General features: G+C 35.6%; 1 long non-coding RNA gene across 1 annotated transcript; it reads right to left on the reverse strand.

Annotated features, from left to right (window-relative positions):
* Window positions 1-359: 359 nt before the first annotated feature.
* On the reverse strand, window positions 360-22,014 carry LOC121035757 (uncharacterized). Its single transcript, XR_005793051.1, has 3 exons — window positions 21,835-22,014; window positions 2,241-2,247; window positions 360-371 (listed from the first exon to the last, which is right to left on the reverse strand). It is a non-coding gene; the product is annotated as an uncharacterized LOC121035757 (long non-coding RNA).
* Between the last annotated feature and the right edge of the window lie 1,537 nt (window positions 22,015-23,551).

Below are 23,551 nucleotides of genomic sequence, written 5' to 3' on the forward strand. Positions count from 1 at the left end.
CACACTCCAAACTCAGCATCTAAGATGTGAGAACCTTTTAAAAGGCATCAGTTTAATCTTTATAGCATTTAAAACTACATTTTCACTCATACTATTGGTGTTAGTAATATTTAATTAAATTTTGTGTTGACAACCATAACAGAAAATACTGTATATACAATGAGGGACAACTGAGGCACCCTTAGTAAACCTGTAACTCAGTGGAATTAGCAGAAATACCTGGGTATGATAGCAAGAAACATGCCAGCCAGAAGCGTTGAGCAGTTTTTTAGGCAGAAAAATATGTTAATCCAGGAAGTAAAATATGTTAATCCAGGAAGTAAAATGAGTATTGGTCAGTTAAAATATCAAGTATTTGATTATAAATTTTGCTTTGGTTTCCACTGAGAAGGAAATATAACACTATAATAATTTTCTCTTTATCTCTCTGGCTATTGTTAATATTTCGTGAAAGCTATCAGCAGTCACTGGCTTATCCAAGGACTATAGGCCATACTCAATTTATTATTCCCTCTACCCTAATGCACGCTTATTCTACATAACCGATCTCTTCCAACTCCTTAGCCTACCCCTTTTTTCCATCTCCACTAATGATTCTTGATTTAGAATCTCATGTTATTGGAAGTTTTGCCTTTTTTCCTAAACATCTTCCACACTGCTGTAAGAGTGCTCTAAGACACATGACTAAGGATGTCACACTTATCCACTAAGTCTAGGTCTTCCTGTCAGCCATAAGGAAGAAGTCCAAAAAGCTTAGCACATTATATAGATCCTATTGTGATACAATTTAATTTCCTCTGTAGCCTTTCCTGTTTTTCCTCTCATACTGTTTTCTCCAACCTTAATGAGCTAATGAACTTCCCTATATGCCCTCATGCCTTCTTTCATCTCTAAGCTCCCTTGGCCTGAAGAGATACCCAGCATACCCATATAATCCTCTAGTTTACTTTTATTTATTTCTACTATTTTTCATATTGGGGGCACAGTGCGGTATAACCACTTTTAAAAAGTTTTGGGGCGCCTGGGTGGCGCAGTCGGTTAAGCGTCCGACTTCAGCCAGGTCACGATCTCGCGGTCCGTGAGTTCAAGCCCCGCGTCAGGCTCTGGGCTGATGGCTTGGAGCCTGGAGCCTGTTTCCGATTCTGTGTCTCCCTCTCTCTCTGCCCCTCCCCCGTTCATGCTCTGTCTCTCTCTGTCCCAAAAATAAATAAACATTGAAAAAAAAATTAAAAAAAAAAAAGTTTCCCCTGATAGTCCCAGTCTGAATTAGGCACATGCACATGAACTTCTAGAGATTTACTGTTATGCATTTTACTTGTCAGTGCATTAGGCTGGAAACTAGCTTCTTGTAGGCAGGGGTTGAGATGTATTTATCCTTATTTCCATAATGCCTAGCATAGGACCTGTGGTCATATACAGAGTATAGGACCATAATTCCTGAGAACATATACACATTTTAGGGACCCATAAAGGCCTGGGATAAGTGAAAATGAGAGCAATTGGAAGAGTCAGTGAAGTTGACATTTCTGTGCAGATGAAAAGCAAGAGTAGACGAGGTGATAGGGGATGTCTGAAACACTGGACAAGTATAGTCAGAACATAAGAAATTGATCCTAGGTGCTTAGAGGTGAAGAAATTTGGGGAGAAATACTTGAAGCTATATCTTAGGGAATGGAATGGGTAACAGAGCCCAATAACCAGATTCAGTGCTAGCAATAAACTCTGGGAACTGCATTGGGACAGAATTTGGGATTAAATGGAAGACTGAATAAGAGGCTGATAGTCTGTGGAAGACAGACTTAAAAGATGCAGAGATACAGCTAGATGCCACAATCTTTAACGAAGATATTTTTGCACCAGGAATAAGGAGTAAGTTTGGAATGTGATACAAGATAAATTGATAGTCATATTGTAATGTGATCTGAGGCTCATTAAACAGAGGTGTTGATAGCAACCTACACTTTGCTCACTGACAATACATTTTTCATGTCTTGAAAACTGCATTTGAAGACACAATCAATTTCACCCAGTAGCTGTGAGGGTCTACTAAGCTGTGGACAGAGGTTGCTGATACCTCTGATCGGATGTTATTGGTATTCTCTGAGGCATGGGAAATTGGCCTCACATGGCCAAGTGATGTGGCTGGCATGCATTAACCAGGTGATAATGATATTATAATCATAATAATTTACATATAACAGATTTTACATTCATTACCCTATAGAAATAACTTCAAATACATTATTACTTTATATTGTTTTCCTTTACTGTATTTGTCTTTTCTTGTTATTGAACTATCATACCTGCTGACTTCAGAAAATGTCTTTTCCTAACACTATTCAATCATCTCCTTCCCTTTGTCAAAACTTTTTTAAGTCTTGGGGTGTCCAACAGAATATTCCTGACAAGCCTCATCAGTTTCCAGTCACTGATTCACCCTTGTGATCTCACCCTTCCCTGTCTCAATTTAACAGAACTTTCAAATATATTTTCCAGCCAAGTAGACTTGTTTTTATGGTTTTGCATTTCTTCCTGGTGCCTTTAAAACCATTTATTCATGTTCACATTGATTTCTATCAGATCCATGAATTACTCAAGGTAAAGAAAATGGAACAAGATGGCTAATATCTTTCAAATTCCAGGTAGTGTTGTAAGTGTCCTGCAAGCATAAACCAGTATAATACCAGCTCATAAGAGAGGCACAAACTGATGTGTATATAAAACTAAGGCACAGCTACTAAAAAGATGAGCTAAAAATTTCAATCCAGAGCCTATGCTTTCAACTATCATTTCAGTGTTCTCTAAATCATACTCTACTATCCTGTTACTTCAAATATCAACTATGTCACTGATCACCTGAGTGTTATTACAACTTACTCTCTATATGACTCAATTTTCTTCTCTGTAAAATTATAAAATCAGCATATACCTCTTAAATTTATTGTGAGGATTGCATGAAATAACACATGTAAAGGCTTTAGAAAGAATTGGAAGATGGTAAGCTCTTTTCTCAATAGTATATCAATGTTGTATATGGTGATGTTAAGTGAGTTTTGGCTCAACAAATAAATGTAATGTTTAGAATTCAATATATTATTAACATAATATTAATAAATGCATTTATTTCACTATTCACTGATATTAATTTTATTTTTTGTGTTTTTCTTTTTTCTTTTCTTTTCTTTTCTTTTCTTTTCTTTTTTTTTTTTGTCCAGAGACTTCTTAAAATCTTATCAATAGTGTATACATTTCTTAAGTTGATGGAAGGATTTATAAAGGCATTTTGTGTTATGCTTTCCTTAGTAAATGCTAAATTTAATCATGCAGGAGAAAGAGATTTCTGTTCTTGTTGGTATAATGGTTTAATATGCACCTGTACTCCCTGTGTGGTGGTTCTGATTTAATTGGTGTTTAGAATAAAGCTCACTTCTTATTATTTGTTTTAATAATTGAAAATTTTATGTTTTAATACTTTCTATACATATACTGTGCTTTTCTTTATTTCCTTAATTCTTTTACTGTTTCATAATCATGACATTTGAAATCTCATAAGATGTTATTTGAGGGCTTGCTGGAAATGTCATTACATATTAATGGCTCAAGTTTGTAGCATCTTTTTTTTTTAAGTTTTTTTTTAACGTTTATTTATTATTTTTGGGACAGAGAGAGACAGAGCATGAACGGGGGAGGGGCAGAGAGAGAGGGAGACACAGAATCGGAAACAGGCTCCAGGCTCTGAGCCATCAGCCCAGAGCCCGACGTGGGGCTCGAACTCACGGACCGCGAGATCGTGACCTGGCTGAAGTCGGACGCTTAACCGACTGTGCTACCCAGGCGCCCCTTGTAGCATCTTTAAAGCATAATAGGAGATAGAATTCATGGAAGAGTAATAAACATGTCTCTTTAGGGTATGTATTGGTGATTGGTATGACTTTGCTCCCAGCGGGCAGTCAACAGTGCAGCAATATGATTGTGTACAAAGATAAAAATAATAAGTAAAAACAAAAAACTCCTTTCACCTTTAACACAGAATTATTTTTATTATTTTTTTTTCAGAATCTAAAGTCTGTGAATGTTAAGATATGTGATCTCTTCATTTGTCTTTACAAGTGGCATAAACTGATAGGATTTTCAGAACATACCTAGGTGAATAATGTGAATCCAGAAGAACATTGGTTAGACACTCCTTTAGAAAGTGCTCTCATTGAGCAGTATCAAGCAAAGAATCCCCGTTGGGTATTCTTTCCCACTTCTTCCTGTGAAAGTAGCTCTGGATGTACAGCTAGAAAGTTAAGTGGATATAGATCACACACGACCTGCAAAGGGAGATAGTTTTTTTTTTTTTTTTAAAGTACTAAATTTAATCCGAAGGAATGCCAAACCTAAAAACAATAAGCTTTCCATATGTTCTTTTCCTCATGGGGGCTACTTTAAAGTTGGCTTAAATGCATTAGAATTCTATAAATAATTACAAAACTCTTCTCTAGTGATAACCAAGCAAGCTACATGTTCTTGCTCTGTGAGCCCAAGCACAAAAACACATGGTTTCTTTTGGATATCACAAAGGCAGTGTTTACCAGGTAATCAGTTTGTTTCCTCCATGATGTTCATATGTCTTTATCATGATTTAGAAAGGGACTACTCAGATAAAGTCCACTTGTTGTGTAAAGTCTCTCACAATCTCACAACCTGAGTGCTTTAGTCTGCCTCTAGTATGAATGCAAAAATCAGGATCTTTGCCTAGTTAGGAAAAGAAGAAAACATATTCCCATTTCCAACTTAATCTAATCAGAAAATTGGACAGATTCATCTTTCAATATATTATGTAATTCTAGTAATAGCAGAATACAAGTAAAAGATTGCAGGTAAGCTCACAGAGAAGCAAGTAGAAATTATTATTTTTTTTTAAATTTTTTTTTCAACGTTTATTTATTTTTGGGACAGAGAGAGACAGAGCATGAACGGGGGAGGCGCAGAGAGAGAGGGAGACACAGAATCGGAAGCAGGCTCCAGGCTCTGAGCCATCAGCCCAGAGCCCGACGCGGGGCTCGAACTCACAGACCGCGAGATCGTGACCTGGCTGAAGTCGGACGCTTAACCGGCTGCGCCACCCAGGCGCCCCTATTTTTAAGACTAAGATTTATAAAAGATTTCTGGTATTAATGATAAGGACCTCAAAGATTATATAAAATGTGTAATTGTGAATTTAAGTTGGGGAGAGATAGCTAGACTTCCATTGCTATAAAAGTTCAAGTGTCAGATAAATACATTTGGTCAGAAAAGTCTTCTAGGAATGATATTGGAAGCAATGTTGGTGATTTTGAGAGAGAGCCATGGAGAGGGGTTGAGATGTCAGAACACAGAAGATAGATAAGTATCCCATGTTTGAAAAAGAAGCAAATGGTGAATTCCAAATGTCAATGAGCTTCTTATTGATCCTGAGCACAATTTCAGGAAGGTCCATTAAATGAGTGTTTTGAGAACACTTAGGATAAAAGGCTGGCAGTAGACTTTCACTAAGAATGAGTCACTAAGTGATTCAGTAAGACCTGACTGATGGAAAAAATGTAGGCTTTAGACATAGACAATTTGGATATTTCCATGGTAGAGTTACTGTTGGGCTACCACTGCCCTTAGCCTCTGCCCACAGCTTCTCCCAGCAAGGATTCCTGAAAAAAGGCTGGTTGTTCTGTGATCTAGTAATTTATGTTGGTTGGCAAATAAATAAGTAAATAAATAAATAAATAGATAGATAAATAAATAAATAAATAAACTATCCTTTAGGCTGCTTTATGCTCAATTATTAGATCATATGAATGTGCCTTTAACAGGAAGCAAAGCAAGCCCATACTGCAGACACTATTAAAGAGATGAACTTCTTTCATTCTCTTCTGTTTAATGTCCTTCAAAAGACCTGTTATCTAACGTCAGCTATTAGCCTGCCAATTACTTGAAAATAGGAACTATATATATTTTTTGTTTCAAAGACTTATCAAGTGTTTTTCATATTACGGGGGCTAGCTTTTTAATTATATAATTGCTAATTAATAAGACAGTGCATAATGTTATAAACCATAGAAGACACACTTGTCACTTACATAAGAGACATTCTCAATTTCTCTGGTTAATAGAATTCCCATTTCATACAGGAATTGGACACTGTGTTCTTTAGTAGGCCTTCCTCAGCCCTAGAATGAATAAGGATAAATCTAAGCCAATGGTTTTCAGTTCTCTCTGATCCAATACCTCTAAATCATAACACATTCTTGAATGGTCCCTTCACTACACTAAAATGTTAGTGAAAAATATAATGTACATATTTGAGTCCTTAAGAAATGAATATAATGCCTAAAGTAATATAAAGGAGAAATGATTTGAAATAAATGTATAATAAAGAATGAATGTAGTTATATCAAAGTATTTGCATATGTAAATACTATGGAAGGTAATACAATTTTTATGTGTGTGCTCGTATCTTGAATCATTGTAAATGCAAAGCTACAATATGGTAATGTGTGTGAGTTTTATTGGACAAGTCAAATACTGGAACTTCCCTTCCCATTGTTGACATCATTGATCTGGACTGGCAAATACCATTGGTATCTTCTATTTGCCTCCATCCCCAGTTCTGCACAGTTTTACCCTGTTTCTGTCCAAGTAGAATGACCTAAATTGAATGTATCGGTAGGCTACTTTGCCCTTTGGCTTTTGTTTATGTTTAAGAGTTTAGAGGAGGGGTGGCTCAGTTGGTTGAGTGTCTGACTTTGGTTAGGGTCATAATCTCTTCAAGATCCGTGTCGGGCTCTGTGCTGACAGCTTGCTCAGAGCCGGGAGCCTGCTCTGGATTCTGTCTCCCTTTCTCTCTGCCCCACTCATACTCTGGCTCTGTCTCTTTCAAAAATAAATAAACATTAAAAAAATACAAAAAGAAGAGTTTAGAGGGAAGGAAGAGAGAAGGGTCAGGGATCATTCCCCAAGATCGCTCCCTAGTAGGTCTTCCTGGCCAATCTGTGTCTCTCATAAGAAGTTCAGTGTTCCCTTCTCCTCTTTGTTTTTTAAATTTTTTTTATGTTTATTTTTTATTTTATTTATTTTTTTAATATATGAAATTTATTGTCATATTGGTGGATGGAACTGGAGAGTGTTATGCTAAGTGAAATAAGCCATACAGAGAGGGACAGATACCATATGTTTTCACTTTTATGTGGATCCTGAGAATCTTAACAGAAACCTGTGGGGGAGGGGAAGGGGGGGAAAAAAAAAGAGGTTAGAGTGGGAGAGAGCCAAAGCATGGGAGACCCTTCTCCTGTTAAGATGGTTTCTCCTCCATGATTTTCTCTGCTGCTACTAACCCAGAGTTGCAGGGCTACTCACTGTGGTTTATATAATCCTATCCCCAATACCTTTGTAAGTAGTCTTTTATAAATAAACCTTTGTCAAATTATTTTGAGAATGGTTTCTTTTCATCCTTTATTTTTTTCTTTTTTCTTGTACTTATGGGAGTACACCTATCTCTTTGAGATAATGATTTCATTCAGGATCATGTAAGTTGAACAGAAACATTTTGCCTTACCCCACAATATCATTTCTTTCCTTTTACCTGCAAAATTATCTCGTAATAATTACTTTAAAGATCAATTTTAATGTTAGAAAAGCATTTTTTACAACATCACATAATACATGCCATATTAGATTATATTAACTGTATAAGCACTGTTTAAATCTATGATATTCCTTAGTACTAACAGTGAAACAAAACATATTTACCTGCAATAATAGACTCCTGATGATTTTTAATTTTGGGAAAAGTTATGGGTCTTAAACTTCCTCTGAATTTTCAATTTTAGATGCTAAGATTATGGAATCTCAAGAGGAAAATGAATCAGTGTCTGATTCTATTCTGGGAATCACGATTTGATCACCCATCCAACAATGTGTGTTAACTTTTCTTCACACTGCACACAGACATTATGCCAGGTTGACTATTCTTGGAAAAGGTGCATCTTTAGTAACATCTTCATGAAATGGTCAGTCTCGTTACACCTGTGTATTTTCTTTCTAATTCCTTATATATTTTCTGCTATCAATAAGTGTCATCCAAGAGACGAACAAGCAGGAAAAATTAGAAAAGAACCTTCATCTAATTAAGTAACTAGCTCCCCAATCTCTTAAGAATTTTTGTTTTCAAATAACTCTCACTTTCCTTCATTTTCAAGCTTTATTTTTCTTTATCCTTTCCAACACCAGACTTTCTTGTTTGTTTTCTCTACCTTTTTAAAATAGACACCTACAGTAAGGAAAGAAATAACTATGACATTTCCAATGCAGCTACAAATTTTGTATTGCTACAGAAAAGAAAGTATTATCTGCTTATAAAAAAAACAATAAAAATATGAACCAAGAAAGCACAGAAGGTAGTAACCACATTTAGTTGTTTATCATGGAATCATCTTTATAATCCATCTGTTTCAACTCCATAGAGCAAATTAAGAATAATTAGGAGGTTTCTCCTTATTTTATAGATTTGAGCTTGAAAGCTTGCAAGTCCAGAACAACACAAATATTATTTACTTTTTTTGGTATTTGGATTTTCAGTTTGGGTAAATGGCTGCCAGATGGATGATGGAGGCTTGTGGGACATACAGATGGTTTTTCTACAGCTTAGATGATATCAATATTATATTTTCCACTCTCTTTTTATTAAAAAAGTATACTTCATTAAAAAGAGTATTATAACAAATAATAAATAAAATAAATAATATTTAAACAAATACTAAATTTAAAAGAGATATATTAAGAAGCTATGTATTAAAAATTCCTGTGTACTTTAGAGAAGTGTCTATTCATGTTTTCTGCCCATTTCTTCACTGGGTTATTAGAGTGGGAGAGAACCAAAGCATAAGAGACTGTTGAGAACTGAGAACAAACTAAAGGTTGATGGGGGGTGGGAGGGAGGAGAGGGTGGGTGATGGGTATTGAGGAGGGCACCTTTTGGGATGAGCACTGGGTGTTGTATGGAAACCAATTTGACAATAAATTTCATATATAAATAAAAAAACATTCCTGTGTAAAATTAATTACCACTGTTGTCTTCAAGTATTTTTAGCTTCTTTAAAAGTAAGCCTAGCTCTATCACAGGTTTCTGGCCCTGATGATATAAATTTGAAGCTTGAAAAAAAAAAGATTTGCCTACATATCATCTTTTTTATATGCCAGATTCCTTTTTTCAGGCACATGATGGCAGCAAGTCAGGTAGTCAGAAACTCCAGTCTCTCGTATGGTCTTGTTGGTTATAACTGAAGTTGACTCTGATGAGGACTCTACTGAGATGCATGATTGGGCAGGTGGGCTGAAAGCTGACCTGCTAGGAGGTTCCCTTGAGATGTAACTCAACAAGGAGAGAGAGGGTTGGTTGCTAACAATTTTGCACTGTGGGTTGTTTTGAGTCGAGCTTCCAACACCATCAAGTACCTTAAGATGAAGAAACAAAGGATGATGAGTTGAGCGTTTAACTTTCTTGGCTTGGTACTTAGATTAGGGAATTTGGAGATAAACAGTTTCCTATTCTTTATTCCTCTACTTAACTCAGGGCCAATTTGGGACATGGAATCAATGGAAAATGGTGCTGAGATCCAGTGGAAATATCCATTTGAGCATAGGAGATAGTCGTTCTAGTCCAAGTGATGTTCCTTTCTCCTTATCTACAGCATGACTTCTTGCTGTTTGTCTCTGTGTGAGCAAATGTTGGAGGACATTGTCCATGAGGACAAGTTGGTTACACTGAGGATACACTGATAGAGGTTCTATCAGAAGTGCAATATATATCGAGAGCCACAAAATTGCCTGTGTGTGGACCATGGGAGAGGGCTGTGGAAGGCAAAGGAAGAGGAGCCAAGAGGCCAAATAACCTTTCTGCTTTCTCTACCTTGTGAGAGTGAAATTGTCAGCAATACTTATCAATAATTAATTATAGGCTTTTTAAAAAGTAAGACTTCTAATAGGTACCTTAATAGCTGAAGTCCCTCCTTAGTACTACACTGACCTGTGGACAGATTTTAGTCATCATCAATTATTCAACAAATAGCTAAGTTGAAGGCATAGTCCTAAACTATGCAAGAACTAAATCAAACAAACAAATCAAGGGCGTTCTCTGACCTTATTAGGACATTAAAACCCTAGCTGCTAAGTGAGAAAAGTAGGGATAGATTCCAAGTCCTATACCTGGTTCCAGTTATAACTGGGACTCTGCTAATTTGTTGCTTTGTTCTTGTTCTGGTGACCTGTCTATCATTTGGCATACTACCTACCCCTGTCAGGACCAACCCACCTGCAGGTGAACTTCCCTCACCCTTACTACCTATCTAGATCTTTGACTGTTTCTTTTTTAATGTCTGGTTAATTTACAGCTGCAACAGAATGTGATTTGACACCTGAGACTCTGAGGATATGTAATGGACACAAGTGTCTTGACTCAAAGACCTTTTGGGGAAGGAATTTAATAGCCAAATTGAAAATTTTTCTATGTTCTTCACACCTCTGGGACTGAACATATTGTTTAATTTCTACATCAGTGATATTCTAACGTGATTCATGCACATCAATTCTGGTGTGAGTTTATTATCCTTCTCCGATAACAAGTAATATATTCCTTACTTAAACTCAGTATAAATATAAATTCCATATGGTATATAAAGCTATCTTTTTGAATTATGGCTGTAGAATATATCAAATTGTGTGGGTTTCAGGATAGTCAGGATAATTTTCAAGCATTTAAAAATTTTTAGGCAAGGGTTCCTTTTGTTTCCGTTTATATGACTTTAACTTGTAAGTTACCACTTACTAGTTGGATCACTAACTTAATTCGGCATGCCAACATTTATTTCCTATTTATTGAATCATCTAGATGTTTTCTCAAAGTCCTCCTACAGATTTTTGAAAATAAAAGAGGGGCGCCTGGGTGGCGCAGTCGGTTAAGCGTCCGACTTCAGCCAGGTCACGATCTCGCGTCCGTGAGTTCGAGCCCGGCGGCGGGCTCTGGGCTGATGGCTCAGAGCCTGGAGCCTGTTTCCGATTCTGTGTCTCCCTCTCTCTCTGCCCCTCCCCCGTTCATGCTCTGTCTCTCTCTGTCCCAAAAATAAATAAAAACGTTGAAAAAAAAAAGAAAAGAAAAGAGAAGTAACAATTTAAGAATTGTGTCTAAAAACAGAATCATATAGTAAGAGAGGCTGTATATTCCTTACAGGTGTCCAGAATGGATGCTTCTTTTTCTGTGTTGTAGCTTGTCATTAAAAAATAGTTTCTCAACCCTGATTTTCATTAAAAGTGTCTCATAAAGTGGGTTTAGGCAGTAAATGAGTATATGCCATCATGGATAGTTCTATCAGAAGGTACCATCAACAACCTTGGATGTATATTCCTAATTGTAGAACATTTCTCCAGCAGCCGGGACTTTTGAGATTGGAACAAAAGCTAATTTGGTATGTTTTCACCCATAATAATAAGCCAATTTTGGTATTTCAACCGTAAAATATAAAATCCAGAATAGTCCAGAAATTGGACAACTTCTGTCCCTCAATAATGTGTATCACTTTCAAGATACTTAAAGAGTCAACTGCCTTAAACACAAACAATAACAATCTCCCAGCAGACCTGCCTATCTCAGTTGGAAGCTTCTTTAGAAGGCCGAACCCTTGAACCTCTAGATATTGTTTTTCAAGTCACTTTAAGTAATAATAGGTAAATGTCTGGTTTAAATACACATAGGATTCAGCATCAGTCTTTTATCTCTACCATTGCCTTTTTGAGTAATAATTGGTGGCAGCAATGATGGTCTCGTGGGGGCAAATGGTTCACTAGGCTTTTTACTTCCAAAGGTCCTCTTGGTACTTGGTTACCAGGGTAGTCTTATGATAATGCCCATAACTGGCTGTCCAATTGCTTACTTTCATTTTTTTTATTAAAGACAATTTTAAATGTAGAGGTTTTATGCTTTTGATTTACACATATGCTGTATTTATAAAATCATGCTTTGAATATTTTTTCCTTTGATAACATAGATATTCAAGCTACTCAGGTTATGTTTTTTTGTCACAAAAATACTCAAGTATAGCAATGTATCAAAAGATGCCTAAAAAATGCCTGATAGAGGGACACCTGGGTGGCTCAGTCATTTAAGTGTTCGACTTCAGCTCAGGTCATGATCTCACAGTTGGTGGGTTCCAGCCCCACATCGGGCTCTGTGCTAACAGCTCAGCACCTAGAGCCTGCTTTGAATTCTGTGTCTCCCTCTCTCTCTCTCTCTTTGACCCTCCCCTGCTCATGCTCTGTGTCTCAAAAATAAATAAATGTTAAATTTTTTTAAATGCCTGATATAATATTTATTCTTATAACCCTTGAGTTCTTTCCATCTAGATGTTTAATTCACCTCTGGATAATTGTACATAACTATAATGGCTCTTGCTACTAGTCAGAAACACTTGTGTCGTTAACATTGATAAAGCTTGTTGTAAGTCAAAATATGTTTGAGTAGAAATAGTATTCTGTAAATATTGCCCTTATTATCCCTGATTTTCCAAGGAATTGAAGATTCTTAAATCTGTCTATATTGTTCAACTTTGGATCATAGGAACATCTCATTGTAATAAGCCAAGGGCCTATTTGATAATTAATGAGAATAAATTTAACACTTACGAATAACTGCTTAGGACACAGCTAATTTATAATAGGGTTTTGAGGTGCAAATTACACATTTCTATTTAAGCAGAGGAAAATATGTATACTATCAATTTATGCTCCATATACACAACTAACTTCAATCTGTCCCTAAGAGAGATTTAATTTTGCAGGTCTGATCCACAAAATAAGGTGCTAATAAGCTACATCTTTATTCTCATTTTTAAGTGCTTTCTTTTTAATTACAGAACAACAGTACTACAGTTTGTATGGAAATAAAAACCTATTTCACAGTCTAGTTCTTTAAGGAGATCACTTACTTTCAGTCATTTATTTGGGATATATATACTTATATATATATATATAGTAGGGAATATAAATATTATATATATAAATTATAATATATATATATACTATATATATATAGTAGGGAAAGGAATTCATAAACTTTTGTCAAATTATGTAACCTACCTTTAAGATAGCTCAAAATTCCATTTCCCTTGTTATATAGCTAGTTTTCATAGATTCACAAGAAATATGCTATGCTTTTGCATTAATAATTATAATGCATATCTATAAATTTTAAAACATAAATAGTTTCACTTGGAAAGAACATAATGAATGATCAAAGTGATTTTATTGGTTCCCAGATTTCCAGAGAAGACATAAAACACACTTATGAAAATTTCCCAGTCCTTAAGTCCATTTAAGGTCTATTTCATATGCCCTTGAGTTCTTCAGATGTTATTGCCAGTAAAAGGACAGCACCTGATAATAAAACCATTGTCTCACATTCTTCTTAAGTGTACACAGAATACTATCTCTATCTGGGCGGGAACACTGTCTGTCTGTCTCCTAGTTTGTGTGAGTGTGGGGAGAAAATGTTCACTAATTTTGCTTCCTATAAAGTATGGTCTCAGTAATTGAAGACTCATCAGCAAACTTTTATTTTCATACTAGTGTCTTGCAATTGCCAGCTGGCTTCTATTTAGATGGTAGTGACATTGTGACTTATGGTCTTTGTTCATGGTTCCTGGCCTATAGCTCCCAAAACCCTTGGAATTTCCTGAGCAGTAAGATCCATGAGAGCATTTTTTTGTCATATTTAGTCTCTTGTCCTCTGTCCCTGAAATTGCTTCAGAGCTATAAAGGTGAGATGAATGCTGTCTTATTCATAGTAAGTACCTTTCAACTATACCTGAGTTTGCTAATGAGGTGACTTTTGGGAATCCCCTAAAGATGTGGGGTTGGGGTTGCCGGCAGGCAGGGGAAACCACCATGAATAGTCCCTTTCCTTCATTTTTAGTGAGGTAGAATCAGTCACCAACGGTCAGTGATTTAATCAATCATGCCTACATAATGAAGCCTCCACTAACTCCAATGGATGGGATTCATAGAGCTTCTGGGCTGCTTAACAAGTGGTGATTTGGGGAGAATAGTGCACTCAGGGCGTAGAAGCTCCACATGTTTTCCCATACCTTACCCTCTGCATCCTTTGCTTTTTTTTTTTTCTGGCTGTTGATTTGTATCCTTTAATCCTTTGTAATAAACCTGTAGTTAAGGGGATAAATTGGTTTCCTGAGTTCTGTGAGCTGCTCTAGCAAATTAAGTGATCCTGAGTAGGGGGTTGTGGGAACTTTCGATTAATAGCCTAGGTAGAAGCATAGGTGGCTTGAGATTGGCATCTGAAGTTGGCGGGGGGGGGGGGGGCAGCCTGGTGGGACTGATAGGTAAATATCCAGGTAGATAGTGTCAGAATTGAGTGAAATTGTAGGACACTCAGCTGGTATCAGAGAATTGCTTGGTGTTGGGGGAAAAGCCTCACATATCAGGACTGGGCGCAGAATCATTAGATGTTGAATCGTAAAGGAAGAAAGCTAACATTTATACAATTTGACTATGTTCCAGAAATTGTACTGGTACCTTTTCTTCTATTTATCACACTCATTTTTCCAACTAATGTAATTGCTTTCATGCTCTGAAAGAGTTCATAACTTGCTGTAGATTTTGTAGCTTATAAGAGGAAGAAACCACAGCAGAACTCAGGGCTGTCATAATCCAAAGTTCACATGCTTTTGTATTTTCATACTGAACAGAGAAGAGAGAAACTAGACGCTTCTGCTCCCAAGGAACCAAATTTTTCAATCGGAGAAATGAATTACCTTTATCCTTTGCAGTTAAAATAGGTAGCAAAACCTCAACTCAATACTAGATTTAAAAGTAATGACATGAGTAGCTAGGATATATGTGATGTAATACAAGGCTGCTAGGAATACCTGACCAAAAATCTCCCTCATGATTCCCAAATCATATGCACAGTTACATTTAATAAGAGTTACATGAATCAATTTCAGCCTCTGAAAACTGAATTATCAAAGGAAGACTAAGATTTTCAACAACAAAGATCTTGTCTAAATAGTCTGAAAATGATGTTTAACAGAAGATTCTAGTTTAACAGAGAATTCCAGGCAGTTCTGTTTATAAAATATGACAGCAAATAATTATAAAAGTTCTTCTAAACTTTTGTGTAGTATAGTTGCCTGTACTTCCTCCTGAGAATAAAGACAGATTTTCTGTCAAAGCTTCTTCCTACTGTTTTCCAATTTCCATTTCTGGAGAGATCCAAAATGGGCATGACTTAAGGTAGTAACTTTTCAGTTTGTTTGTTTGTTTATTTTTAGGTTTTTATTTAAATTCCCAAGTTAGTTAACATATATTGTAATACTAGTTTTAGGTGTACAATATAGGGATTCTACGCTTCCATACAACACCTGATGCTCATCGCAAATGCCTCCTTAATCCCCATCACCTATTTAATCCATGCCCCCACCCATTCCCTTCTGGTAACCATCAGTTTATTCTCTATAGTTTAGAGTCTCTTTCTTGGTTTTCCTCTTTCTTTCCTCACTATACTTGTTTCTTTTGTTACTTAAACTCCACATATGGATGAAATCATATGGTATTTGTCTTTCTTTGACTGACTGACTTTGCTTAGGATAATACACTCTAGCTCCATCTATGTCATTGCAAATGGAAAGATTTCATTCTTTTTTATGGCTGAGTAATATTCTTTTATATACATATTGTATATATATATATAGTGTGTGTGTGTATATATATATATATAATATATATATATATACTATATATAGTATACTATATATATACCTGTACTATACCTATACTATACTATACTATACTATACTATACTATACTATACTATACCATATATAGTATACTATATATATACCTCTTCTTTATCAATTCATCAGTTGATGGACACTTGTGTTGTTTCCAAAATTTGGCTATTATAGATGAGGCTGCCATAAATATTGGGATGGACGATGTATCCCTTTGAATTAGTAGTTTTGTATTATTTGGGTAAATACCTAGTACTGCAATTGCTGGATCATAGGGTAGTTCTGTTTTTAACCTTTTGAAGAAATGCCATACTATTTTCCAGAGTGGCTGCAGCAGTTTGCATTCCCACCAACAGTCAGGAGGATTCCCCTTTCTCCACATCCTCACCAACACCTGTTGTTTCTTGGGCTGTTGGTTTTAGCCATTCTGAAAGATTTGAAGTGATATCTCATTGTAGTTTTGATTTGCATTTCCCTGATGATCAGTGGTATTGAACATCTTTTCATGTGTCTGTTCTGGCCATCTGTCCCTCATCTTTGGAAAAATGTCTATTCATGTCTTCTGCTTATTTTTTAATCAGATTTTTTTTGAGTTTTGAGTTTTATAAATTCTTTATAGATTTTGTTTACAAACCCTTTATCAGATATGTCATTTGCAAATATCTTCTCCCATTTCATAGGTCGCCTTTTAGTTTTGTTGGTTGTTTCCTTCACTGTGCAGAAGCTTTTTATTTTGATGTAGTCTCAATAGTTTATTTTTACTTTTGATTCCCTTGTTTCTGGAGACATATCTAGAAAGAAATTGATATGGCTTATTTCAAAGAAGGTACTGCCTGTGTTCTCTTCTAGGATTTTTATAGGTTTAGGTCTCACATTTAGGTCTTTAATTCATTTTAAATTTGTTTTTGTGTATGATGTAAGAAAGTGGTGCAGTTTTATCCTTATGTATGTTGCTGTCCAGTTTTTCCAATGTCATTTGTTTTAGAGACTGTCTTTTTTCTATTGGACATTCTTCCTTGCGTTGTTGAAGATTAATTGACATCAATGGACAGATCATCTAAACAGAAGATAAACAAAGAAACAATGGCTTTGAATGACACATTGGACCAGATGGACATTTATATTCAGAACATTCCATCCTAAAACAGTAGAATACACATTTTTTTCCAAGTGCACATAGAATATTCTCCAGAATAGATCACATATTAGGTCACACAACTGGCCCCAACAAATACAAAAAAATTAAAGTCATATCATGAATCTTTTCTGACCACAATGCTATGAAACTAGAAATCAACCACAAGAAAAAACCTGGAAAGACCACAAATATATGGAGGTTAAGCAACATGCTACTATACAATGAATGGGTTTATCAGGAAATCAAAGAAGAAATAAAACAATACATGGAAACAAATGAAAATCAAAGCACAATGGTCCAAAACCTTTGGGATGCAGCAAAAACTGTCAAAAGAATCAGTTTTTATACATTTTAGACAGGAATAATAAGTTTGTGAGGAATTTACACGATAAGGAAAACAGGTGTTTGGGAACTTCAATTAGTAAGGAGTTCTAAGTGGAATTTGGGCTGAGGTAGTAGATTAGTAAAAAAGTCACAAGGTTCATTTCTATAGCCTAATTAACTTTAATGTCACTTTGGTGCTAAAGGTGTCTTTTCACTTAGTACAAGTAAGGTGGTATTTTCATATGGGAGATTTGTTTCCCACATTCTAGCAGACGGTGAGGGTCTGAGTGTCCTTGTCTGGGTTCCTTCCCAAGTAGCTTCAATTCAAAATAATCTATATGCCATTGTGGTACATTTGGGGGCAGTCTGCCCTGGGCCCCTACAACACTAACCAGATCTCCACTCTTTATATATCAACTGGGTGTCTTACAATTCAATTCAGTTTTGAAACTGTTTCCATCAGTGTCCTATTCCACAAGTTAAGGACAATCTCACCAGATACCAGTCACAAGTTTGGGCCTCCAGTACTTGTGACCCACCACCCACCAATTATAAATCAGAGTTCCTACAGCTTCTGGTGTAGGTTTGATAATACCCAGCACCCAGGCTGGTTGTGTCACCCTACCAGTGCCTGGTTGTGTTCACCAACCCAGAAGCTCCCCAAATTCTCATTTTTCTTTTTCCCAGAGGTTTTATCATTTTTACTACGTAGGTGTAATTGATTGGGTTAATTGCCAATGGCTAATGATTTCATCTGCAGCCCTTCTGCCATCCCCAGAAAGCGGGAATGAAAATTCCAACCTTTAATCCTGTCTAGGTCTTTCTGGTGAACGGCAACCACCCTGAGACTATCTAGGGGCCCCCAGCCACCCTAGTCATCTCATGAGCATAAACTCAGATTCAGTTAAAAGGGAGCTATTATGAATAACAAAAGATGCTTATCGCGCTTGCAATTAAGTGGTTTTAGGAGCTCTGTGCCAAGGTCTGGGGCAAAGACCAGATATATATTTCTTCTATCACATTATCACACTACCCTACCTGTTCACTCTTCTCTACGGGATACATCCTAGACCTAATTACTGTGTACATCATAATTGTCTCAAGTTGTGTAAAAATAAAGATTACTGGGATGTGTCCTTGGAGTTTCTGAATCAGTAAATCTGGGGTAGAGCCTGAGACTATGCAATTCTAGCGATTTTCTAGGTGGTGCTGATGCTGCTGGTCTACAGACCACACTTCCTGAATGGCCAAGATCTTGTCATTATTTAGAACAGCAACTCCTCTGGGCCCATAATCTCATGTACCCCATTCTCTGATCTCCTTTCATCATTTCCTCCCATACTCTGACTTTAAAACCTTTTGTCAATCTGGGGCCTCTATTATTTTCTTATCATGTTAACATTGAACCATATTCTTTCGAGGTCCTCTCTTAGCCTGTTTCCTGCCTAAATTCCATGGTCAATCATTCCCTTGCATGTAGCTTCAATGTCCTCATTTCCTTTTCACTTTGTTGAATCAGCTTAGAAAATAATCCTGGCTAGGTCCAAATTTCCATTTAATCATCATTTATTCCTGAGCAACTGGATATATGAAACAAATCACAAAACATACAGTCTTCTCCCACTGCAAATTTGTACTGCAAATCTTAACACTGCCTATTAATCAATCAGTACTGCATATGTCCCAGTCCATTCACCAGCTAATTTGTCTAGATAGCAGTTTTGCATCTTCTCCCATTTTATAGACCTCCAACACTTCCCCAGAAATCAGTCTCTTTTTGGTTGCTACTTCTCTGAGAACAATGGAATCAACCACAAGAGAACTTTCATAACTCCTAAAACTATTTATATCCACTTTACTATGTCTGCACTCACCTAGTCTGCCTTTTCTCTATTATTACACATTAACTACCTGGCCCCTATCTATATACATCTCTGGTGATACTTCACAAATGAAGAAAAAGAGAATGGACGTAAAGCTAATTTCTTACTATAATATAGCTTAGGTCCAAACCCATGGAGTCAGTTTCCAGCGCTGGGGCTCAAAATCTGTGCATTTGGAATGGGGGGGCCCAGTAGAGAACCAGATCCTGGATGAAACTGCTGACTGAGGAAACAGACACTTTTAGTACTATGAGCCCCTTGAAATATAGAACTTCAGCATTTTCATCTGGACCCAAATCAGTCAATCCAGAGAGCTTACTAGTGTTTGAGACTTTAAGGGTCAATGAACAAATATCCTCACTCAGTAATTATATATGAAAAGTTTAACTGGCACATTATCTTAAGAGCATTTAATTTATAACATATGTCATTGGTCAAATGCAACTTTGGAAATAATCATATAGCAATTATAAATCTATATGAGCGGGAAGGGACAAGAGAACTGATAGCTTTCCCAGATGTCTGAAATTAGGAAAATTTTTATATCCCAGAGGAGAAAAGAGTTCAGAAAGAGAAGGTTGAGGGCATAGAAAATAAACTTCAAAAATTTTATTATTTTGATAAAATGTCAATTCTGTTAAAGAAAAACTCAAATCTGTCAGTATGTTCAGCAATATTTTATAATGTGTAAATTCTTTAACAGTAATTTGTTAATAAAAACCTTTGAGGAATTTATTCATCAAAATCTCTAAAAAATTCTGAAAATACTAAAAGTTTCAATTTAAATATCAAAATGACTCCACATAAAGTAACTTTATACAAATGTACATGCTCTGTGAAAACAATGCTACTATTGATGTTGGCTGGTGATTTCGGTTTCATTTCATTTTATAACGACAAATCTAGTTAAAACTCATATTCTGCATGGAATTTTAGAAAAAAAAACTCAAAAAGATCTATCTATGTATCTATCTATCTATCTATCTATCTATCGATCTATCTATCTATCTATAGTTCAAATTTTAAAAAAGAAAATCTTCCCTGGTTGTTTCATACGGTATCACATAGACTCTGACTTTGGTTACACCCTGGGAAAGTATCAAGATTTCCGCACAGCTATTGCAAAGTGGGAGCTCTGCAGATCTATTCTGTTTTGGTGGCTCTCTAGTCTAATTGCTGTAAAATATTTGATAGATTAGTATACAAATGGAAACTTTGAATTTTATGCACTAAATTTTTCCTTTGTATTATCAGCTCTTGAGAAATAGGTGCATAAAGAAAAGACATTCATTTGACTACATCATAATATATTTCAGGGTTTTTATCTTCAGCTACAGAAATTCCCCATCTTTTTAATTATGTTAACAGTCCTTAGTCACCCAGCATTGCCTATCCACCACCTCCACTAAATTCACAGCTCTATTATATGTCTCCAGGGGATGCATTTCCAAAGTTCTGCCTTGTTATAAGGTTTATTTTTTTCCTTCCAGTTTTTTTTTGACTGCCATCCAATTTTTTTTGGCTTTATCAGGGATTTTTACTTTGTTTGTTACTTCCTTTTTTCCATAGCTTTTCATAATTTACTGGGGTTATATCTTCCTAGGCATTTAGTTCTCTTACAGATTTGTTTTTAAGACTTCAAACTTTTTCATTTTATTTTTAGCACATGTTACTTGCAAAAGTCTGTACCCTTTTGATTTTCACTTGCTTCATCGACACAGTCTTATGTTTTGTTTTCATTTTAAAATACCAGAAAGTAAAATGTCTCAGCAGCTTGGTGAGTGGAAAATTTATAATTCAAAAAATTTTTACTTTATTTGAGATATTTGCTTATAAGTTATGTATAAATTCCTAGGAAAAAATCTTAAATTTTCAAGATTTATTATTTAATAAAATCATTCTGTGTTATCATTCTATATCTGGTGCAATGTTTGTATTCCTCCACCGAGGAATTTGCTACCCAAAAAGATTTGCTATTAATGACATTTAAATGTTAATGTTAAATTCAATTATATATTATTAAAACACTATTAAGCAGTGGACACGGAAAAGTGTAAAAACAAAAAAGTAAATAATTTACCCTTATTCATAATAGGCCTTTTTTGTCTTGTGAAAACAAAGAGTAATTTTCCTGGCATACTGACTAGGAGAGGAGAGCGAGGAAGGGAGAAAAGCCTGATTTGTAGCATTTTTCCATTTCTATGGTGTGAATACAATCACCATGACCAATTTCAAGCTACCAGCAGTTTCACAATCAGCTCACAAAATTGCTGAAAATTTAATAATCGGCTCCCACAGGCTGGTATAGTGCAAGCCAGCTCCAGCACAAAGTTGAAAACGTTTTTTGATTTTCACTAGGTCACAGATATCTCTGAACACATATTAATCTCAATAACCCTTAAACAAACAAAAAGCTTACATACAGATTTTGACAAAACTTTGCAGTTCTCACCTTGGATCCCTGTAGAAGAATCTCCTTTCTATATATACTTGTAATTTAAAAGGTTCAGAATTTATGATTCACAGGTAAATATTTAGCTTTTATTGTTTAGGTATTTTTTTTGCTTGTTTTTTAAAGTTTTTAAAAAAGTTTTTGTTTAAATTCCAGTTGGTAAACATACAGTGTAATATTAGTTTCAGGTGTACAACATAGTGATTCACCGCGTCCATACAACACCCAGTGCTCATCACAGCAAGTCCCCTCCTTAATCCCCATCACCCATTTAACCCATCCCCCCAACCATATCCCTTCTGGTAACGATCAGTTGTTCTCTATGGTTAAGAGTCTTTTTCTCTCGGTGTGCCTCTCTATTTTTTCCCCATACTCATTTGTTTTGTTTCTTCAACTCCACATATGAGTGAAATAACATGTATGTGTCTTTCTCTGACTGACTTATTTCCCTTAGCATAACACTCTCTATCCCCATGCAGGCTGTTGCAAATGGCAAGATTCCCTCCTTTTTTATTGTTGAGTAATATTACAGTGTGTGTGTGTGTGTGTGTGTGTGTGTGTGTGTGTGTGTACCACCTCTCCTTTTTCCATTCACCAGTTGATGCATACTTGGGCTGTTTCCATAACTTGGCTCTTGTTGATAATGCTGCTATACACATTGGGGTGCATGTGTCCCTTTGAATTAGTATTTTTGTATCCTTTGGGTGATAATTTATCTTTCAACCTTAACACTTTGTTTTTCATAATTTGGGAGGCAGGTATATAACTGCAGAATTAAAAAATGCAATTCCTCAGAGAAATTTAAGAACTGTTGGGAAAAGGTGACTTGGTCTCCAGATAGCATGCTTTCCTTGCTGAAGCATACCATGTAAAAAGCTAATTTTGTTTCAGGGATTATATATGATTTCTGTATTTCCAATTACTAGTTATCTACTTTAGGATTCTTTGTTTCTATATTTCCATCAGAAAATGTGATTAAAGAACAACTCTTACTTGCTGGCATATCAGAATGGTAAATTTTATTTTCATATTTTGATGATTTTGTCAAAATATAAAATCAGAAGTTAAATTTAGTGAATAGCTGAATTTCTACCCCATTGCTATAAAAATCTAGATGTGTTTTAAAAAAATAAAATAACTTGTTCTTTGATTTTCAGTTGCTGTTTCAATTATTCTTGGGTTTTTTTTATAGTTTATCTAATTAAAAGGCAGAACTCTCAATTTCAAGTTTTATATGCATCAATTGCCTGATTGGAAAGCAAATTCTCTAACCCATATAATACAAAGTCAAGAAACTTGTAAAAAAATCACTTTAATTTCATTGCTGACAAGTTTGTGAATTTAAACCTCAACTTCCTGTGATGAATTTATTTACTTTGTGCTGACAAGACAGTATCTTGGGGTTTTGTTTTCCAAGTCCATTCTAAATCTGCAGTGTATCAAAGTCTCCTCATTATGCTTTGGATGTTATGGTAGATAAATGGTATCTTCACAAAGATACATTCATTCTGGTATTGAAAATGCCTACTTAACATTCTGTATGAATAGTTTTATTGAAAAAATATGTAGACAAGCCATTAATTATACACAAAGACTTGGAACAAATTCTTATAAGAAGCATAGCATGCCTTCCATTAACTGTAACAAAGTTACGGAAAGTCTTCCTGAGGTTAAACAATAAATCTTAGAAATTTAATCACTCTGCTCCCCAAAAGGTAATTTTTTTCCTCTATGACACACATAGGGCATATACACTCAGATCTTAGGCTGGTTTAAATAATCAGAGAGTATTTTCAGAGCACTTTTGTTTCTTAAAAATCCAGTTGCTGAGAGTAAGTTGTTCAATTATCTTTCTCAATTTCTTTTTGTTTTATTTTGTAATTATTATTCTATTTTGGTTCTCCTTTAGAACTGTGAAATATCTTGAATCAGAAAATGCAGA

The sequence above is a fragment of the Herpailurus yagouaroundi genome, unplaced genomic scaffold, assembly GCF_014898765.1.
Source record: "Herpailurus yagouaroundi ecotype Mexico unplaced genomic scaffold, PumYag 162, whole genome shotgun sequence".
Taxonomy (NCBI): domain Eukaryota; kingdom Metazoa; phylum Chordata; class Mammalia; order Carnivora; family Felidae; genus Herpailurus; species Herpailurus yagouaroundi.